This window comes from Porites lutea, chromosome 13, assembly GCF_958299795.1.
Source record: "Porites lutea chromosome 13, jaPorLute2.1, whole genome shotgun sequence".
Taxonomy (NCBI): Eukaryota; Metazoa; Cnidaria; class Anthozoa; order Scleractinia; family Poritidae; genus Porites; species Porites lutea.
The window spans coordinates 14,966,372-14,974,084 of record NC_133213.1 but is presented as its reverse complement, the minus strand read 5'-3'; positions in this window follow the sequence as shown (position 1 = coordinate 14,974,084).

Genomic DNA, 7,713 nt, shown 5'->3' with positions numbered 1-7,713 from the left:
TTATTCACTTTACAACTAAACCAGTCTGGTCTGTCCGTTATAACAGATTGAATTAACGGAGACCTTAGCTGATTAAAAAAAAATATGCCTTCACTTTAGTCTAAATTGCAGCCGACATCATGTATTTCTTACAAATTGCGACAGGTCTACTACAAATTACTACAAAAGTGCATTAATAATTAAAAAAGCCGTCTTTAATATCACTAAATTTGCCTGAGAACGTTTCCGCCGTTGTCGTTAACTATTCCTAAGCGAGAAAATAAAACAAGAGAGACATGAGCCAGCAGCATCACGGTAATTTGCCCAGTCTGTTCCGTTTAATTCCACTGCTGTGAAATAGAGTATGTAAAGGTTTTCAGTTAATAAAAAGAGCAAGAAAAAAAAAAAAATAAACTGATCACGATGCGAAACAGAAACACAATGTCGATAAGTTTTTAAAGGCAGTTCAACTGTGGAAAAAAACACCCTCTTCACAAAAACTTTTTGTCTAACAGTTTATTAATTATTTATAAAACCTTGTTATTTTATAATCCTTTCACTATATATATATACATGGCGCAAGACGCCTGGGGTGTCGATATGATCTTTAACTGCTGTTTCACTAGCTCATTTATCAATCAATTAACAATATTCTTTAGTTAAATGCCTTCTACTGCATTTTTATTTCGTACAGCTAAATTGGAAGGTTTTATTATTCATTCGGCATGCAACGATTTTAATACCGTTCCAGCCACAACAACTCGTCTCTCCAATTTGCTGTTGGACTTCCTTAGCAACCAATATTAATTTCTTTGTCATGATTTTCACAGAATTTCAAGGAAAATTAGTCTTACTTTCGTGTAATGATTGATAGCTACCTTTTCTTTCTCCATAACAAGTCATTTTACGCTTTACACGATTTTATCATTTCAGTCACACCTGCAGGACTGAGCTGAAATAAACTTGCACGGAAAGATTACAAAACAACTCCATTTCTTTGTGTTTTTCTCAACAAGGAAATTACTTCATATAACAAGAATATCGTACAGTTAATCTTTCAGTTCGGTTCGGTAAATTCTAGGAATATATCGCCGTTAACAGAGTTGATTACGAAGACTATTGAACAAACAACCTCAGTGTGAAGGAAAATTGGCGCCAAGCCTTATGAAGTCACCGAACCTCGCACTTCTGAACTTGTCAATCTTCTTTTATCTTGTCAAACTGGTATTCAGAGTGTGAGCATCCGTTTCAGACTGAGATTGACAAACTGATGATCATAACCGATGAGCCTGATGTACAAAGCGCACGGCTATTAAGCCTGGGTTCCAAACTATATCCAAGCAACAAGCAGCACATGCTCACGCTATATTTGTTACTCGATTGACACAGAGTCATGCTCGAGTATGCCAAAATCGAGCAAGTGAAGCAAAGCGAGCTTTGGTAGCAGGGTGTGAAATTGTACTCTCATGATGTGAAACTAAAAAGTTCCATCCAATAAGAACTTGCGTGTCACACCACCTGTGAAGTCCTTTCCCTTGTATTTTCTGTTAGGGACAAAAAGTTCTTGTTTTCTCTCCTAATCAGCTCCATTTTTTCCAAATTTCAATTCGCTTTGAGTCCAAGCCCCACGCATTCATCAGTCTTTTACTGAATTGTTCAAGCCTTTCACACTCGTTCATTAAAGACTTACATCCTACAAGAATGAGTTCAGTGCCGTAGCCAGACCAAACGGCCAACCGAGGCAGGCGGGAGTTGCTAGGGGGGTTCGGGGGCATGCCCCCCCCCCCCCCCCCCCCGAGAAATTTTGAACTTTAGTCTCTCGGAAATGCGATTTGCAGCGTTTTCTGGGCCTTTCGGTAACTTTTTTTCGAGTTAATTTAAGTGGAATTTAAAAAGCAATAATCAGAAACAAGCTACATAATCTGGGTGACCGTTAACCTCGCCAATGGTTTTGATCAGTATTTGTTCAAAAAAAATTTGGGTTAACGTACTTAGCCCCTTGAGATCGATGATATGGTAATTTTTTCATAGTATATTGACTGAATTGCTGAATTCTTTGTAATATCATGATGCGTTAAAAATATCCGATGATCGCTTATGTAAAATAAAAATGATCGGCAAAATTCGTCAAAATTTTACCGAGGCGAGTGCCTCGGTTGGCCTCATACTAGCTACGGCGCTGGAGTTACGCACGTCAAGTGGTAGGTTTTAGTTAACTTTGTTATTTTCTATAAAACACAGCGCCAACGAGTCTTTTAAACTCTTTCTTTATGTCTCTTTTAAAAAAGGCATAAGCCAGTGGGTTAATAGCTGAGTTTAAAACCAAGAAAGTAATTTTGTAGTTTTCATCATTACATGGTGATGAGGATAGTATTAGAAAACTACAACGTAGATATATACCATGGCAAACAAGAAACACTCCTATCACAAGACCCATCATTATTAGTGCGGACTTCTCGTGATGGGTTTTAAACGATACCTGATGGTTAAAACGTAACTGTTTTGCTAAGGTACGTGCTGACTGATCATGCCTGCATACATGAAATATCATTGATACAAAGCAGAGTATTAATACAACACATGGAAGAAACTCGGAAATTATGGTCGGCCAAATAAAAGGACACTCGGAGGTATCGTTTTGAAATAAGACAATACAAAGGGTATTTTTTAGCGCATTGTAACTAACTGGTAGAGCCCAAGAGAAGAAAATAACTTGGGTAATTCGACGGCGAGTCATCAAAGTAATATATTTTAGAGGATAGACGATGGCAATAAAACGATCCAGTACTAAGCCGCATAAGTTTACAACAGACGAGTGACTAAACAACAATCTTATAATATTCACCCACGATAACCAATAATCAGGCCAGTGGCAGGTGTTTGTAATGTCGCAAGCTAACAGAGAAGGAATAACGCTCAAACCAACACAGAAATCCGCTGCCGCAAGTGATACCACAAACGCATTGGTTTTGGTGCGAAGATTTCGTCTGCTGCAAACGAGGAAGATTGTAAATCCATTTCCAAGGATGGTCAGGAATGAAAGAACCCAGCCAAGAATCCAAAACCATGTCTCCATTCTCAACAGTTATAGGAAGTTCTCATCAACTGTGGAATATAACCAACATCTTGCATAAATATCAGGGACACTGAACTCTTTTCTTATGTAAATGCTGTACTGTCGCAATTTGTAATAATCATCGCACTTTGTAATACCTGTCGCAATTTGTAATAAATCCATTGCACTTTGTAATACCTGTCACAATTTGTAATAAACCGTGTCGCACTTTGTAATAAAAAAGCTGTCGCATTTTTTAATAACAGTCCATCGTACTTTGTAATAAACTAAGCTGTCGCAAATTGTAATAATTCCATCGCACTTTGTAATAATTTTTTTGAGAGTGGTAACGGTCTATTACAAATTGCGACAGGTATTACAAAGTGCAATGGATTTATTACAAATTGCGACAGGTATTACAAAGGGCGATGATGATTAGAAATTGCGACAGTAGAAACGCGTTATGTTACATGTGCAGCCGATGGACTGCATCGGACGACTTTCCAACCCTCCTCAAACTATTGCAATTGTTTACACTTCCAGTTTCATCTTATGGCTAGACTTCCGGTAATTCAAGTGGACTCGACTATGCTTAATTTGATATGTTTAACTTAATTTGATATGTATATTATAATATGTAGTGTTTTGAATTTTTATTGTAATATTACCGTAATTCTTATCGCCAAAGGTAATAAATAAAGGTTATCATTATTTTTTTTTTTCCGGTTTCATTTTTCGAACAGACTCCATTGGACTCCAGGCTTTGTCCAAAGAAATCTAGTCGAGAGTGCTGGGCATGTGTAGCTGTTGCTACTACTTAACTCACATGCTCAACAATGTAGGGTTCTTCAATCCTGTAATCCCGACCCAAAATTTCGTGTAATCCCGTAGCTCCGAGGATTATTTTCGGCACTCTAACTCGCACGCATACTTTCAATCCCGAATCTTGCCCGATTTTGCTTTCAAATCCCGAATCCCGAGCAAATAAGAGAAATCCTGGATCCCGAAAAACCTATCAGAGACCCTCAACAATGATCTTACTCGATTCATGCAGAGTATTCCTTTTTTAACAGTGCGCCAAATGAAAGAAAGGCTCTGCTAGGAGGATGTGGACATAAAATTAAATTATTATACTCTTACGATGTGATACTAAAAAGTATTTCGGCTCCACTACGCAGCACAACATGAATAGAAAAACCATTAGGGTTATTTTGGCTGTTTCGGCCGAGCACCGCAGATACATTATACAACATCTTCTATTACATGCAAATATGTGGTGTAAAAAACTAGAACAGAGCTGAGGGACAGTTTACACAGAATACTGTCAGAACAGAGGCCAGAAAAAACCTGCCGAAAAAAACCTCAGTGGGGAAAAAAACTCGGCAGGAAATCTGGGTAGGATCCATGGCTCATGCTGTGAAAGCCCATCCTACAAAGGCTACACGGCTGGAAGGTCTTCGCCCTTATTTACAAAACAAGTTTTCCAACAAGCGTACAAATGTTCTTGTTTTCTGTCCTCAGAAGCCATTTTTTCCAAATTTCAATTCGCTTTCAGTCCAAGAGTCACAGATTTATCAGTCTCTTCTCAAGTCTTTCACCGTCTTAAAAGACCTACATCCTACAACAACGAGTTACACATACGCTCGTAAAGTGATAGGCTTTCGTTAACATTACTAATTTTTTCTTTAGTTAAAACACAGCTCCAACAAGTCTTTTAAACTCTTTCTTTATGTCTCTTTTGAAAAAGGCATAAGCCAGAGGGTTAATTGCTGAGTTTAAAACCAAGAAAGGAATTTTGTAGTTTTCATCATTACATGAGGTGGTGTGGAATAGTACTGTAAAACTGCAAGGCAGATACATCCCATAGCAAACAAGAAACACTCCTATCACAAGACCCATCATTATCACTGCAGACCTCTTGTGATGGATTTTAAACGACATCTGATGGTTAAAACGTAACTGCCCTGCTACGATGCGTGCTGACCGACCATGCCTGTGTACGTGAAATATCATTGATACAAAGAAGAGCATTAATACAGCACTTGGTAGGAACTCGAAGAAAATAATACTCGGCCAAATAAAAGGAACAGGTAATGTTTTGAAATGAAACGTATAAAGGGTAACTTTTAGCACATTAAAACTAACTGGTAGAACTCAAGAGAAGGAAATAACTTGAATAATTCGAGAGCGAGTCATCAAAGTAATGTATTTTAGAGGATGGACGATGGCAATAAAACGATCCAGTACTAAGCAGCATAAGTTTACAGCAGACGTGTTACTAAACAGCAACCGTATGTTCATGATCCACAATTGAGACCTGTGGCAGGTGTTTGTAATAATATCGGTGCAGAAGAACATTGAAGGAATAACGCTCAAACCAAAGCAGAAATCCGCTACTGCAAGTGAAACAATAAACGCGTTGGTTTTGGTGCGGAGATTTCATCAGCTGCAAACGAGGAAGATTGTAAATCCACTTCCAATGATAGCCAGAAATGAAAGAACCCAGCCAAGAATCAAAAACCAGGTCTCCATCTTAACAGTTAGAGGAAGTTCTTATCAATTTTAATAACTATTATAACTTACATCTTTGCATAAATTTTAGGGTCACATTTATTAAATTATACCCGTAAATGATTACGGATGAGGGACGGTCACTAGACAAAAGGCCGTGGGCGTCTGTAAGATCATTTACGGTTTGTGTTCCAATTACTTCTTTAAATAGTCCTTATAAAAAAGGAAGTAATAACTGCACTGCATTATAACTTCCAATATTTTTGACGCGATTTGTTATTGCCATACTGTCGTGTTTTGTAGTTATCGTTATTTGTAATAACCGTTAGCGAGACAGAAAATGTGGACTGTCACGTGGCAATAGCCAAGACATCTGTCGATCAAACGATACAAAGCGTCAGTCACGTGAGTTACCACTTAACTGCAAATCATTGTTAATTTGGATAAACAAAATAATATTGCGACTTTCATTGTATTCTAAATTGCGACAGGTCTTTATTAGAAACACTCTTTCTCCTGTCGTTATTATTTTCTGCCTGGATTATAGTTTTAGGCTCCCTACAGAAATGCGATAAATGACTCATTCTACTAGGTTGACGTTGTTTGTGTCTGCAATTTGTCGTCCTGTAAAGTCCAAATTTTCAAGTGATGAAATTTATTCTTCGCCACGACATTTGATTTTCCTGAATATTAGTGTGCACAACTGCTGTGACACTCCGTTTTGTTTGTGTGTTTAGATGCAATTTATGCATCAGTCAATTCCACCTGCCCCCAGCCCCCCCCCCCCCCCCCCCCCCCCGGGGCTGACGCCCGGGCATTAGCATTTTTTTTTTGCCTTTGATGGCAAATTCCCGGGGGTGGGGACTCTTGAGCTTTCAAATCCCCCAGGGTGGGGACGAAAAAAGAAGGCGAATGCCCCGTCCTCCGTCAACACTGCAACTCCCCCCTTACATTTTTCATCGATCGCACAGTCGAATAGTGCCATTTTTAATTAAGCATTTTAATGTGCGATTTTTTGTTTCAATTAACGTCTTCCTTTGTAATAGCGCTAGGATTCCAACGACATGCTAGGATTCTGACGATTCTAACGACGACATGCACCAGCAAGTTATGGTTTTAGTATTGATATAAGATTATTGACATTAAAATTAATAGAGCTCTGTAAAGTTATATGTTATAAATAGTTTTATAAATATGAAAGGATGTTGTTCAAATAATATCAACAGAAATTTGATTCAATGACCAAAAAACGTTGATTCACATCGATCGATAGCTCCAATTTGGCTATGTGATTTGATAAGCAATGAAGAAATGCATACATAAAATTGAGAACATGCCTTTACAACCCTCTTCAATTTACTCCTGTCCTTGACAGATGTGCCAATCTGCTTTTTTTGCAGTAAAACCCTCTGTGTAGTTATATTCTGATAGGAAACCGCGTGCGCCGGTCAAAAGCTCGGGAATGGCCCCGGGTTGGCAAATGCCCCGCCCACGGGCAGTGCAAAATTTACAAAAAAAAATTGATGCCCCACCCCCGGGACTGACAAGGTAGCCCCCGGGGGGGGGGGGGGGCTGGGCGCAGGCGGAATTGACTGATGCATTACTTGCGAGCACAAATTTGCGTGCGGTTGGCTAGCTGCCTCAGAATTAGATCACAGCCTTTTTCTCAACGTAGAATTTTCTGACCAAAGTTTTCTTGAAATACGCCTTCAAAATACAACTGCTAAAGTAAAACTTTGGCGTCTTTTTGAAAAGGCACGTGACTCAGAGTGCAGAGAGCTCTTTCCCTGTGGAAGTTTGAATTGTGCGCCCACGTGCTTTCAGCCGCAAGGCCGCTCTCCTGTCATTGGTCAAGTGCGCCCCCAAGTAAGGGGTAGACCTTACTTACAACTGCATGAATTCTTTTGTTTTACGCTTATCACCAGGGTAACAAAGAATCCAAAAAGTTCTGTCATTAAAACTTTCACGCTCTTCGTTACCTGCAAACGGCCCCAACATTGTTAGATGTTACATGTTGCGTCCGTTTGCACAACCTGTTGCATGTTGTTGAGTGTTGTTGGGAGTTGTCTCGCAAAGTTTGCAACCGGTGAAACTTTTAGCTACTTACAAACGGACTCATCAACTTCCAACAATGTTGTGTCCATTTGCACGGAGCTTAAGTACGCGAG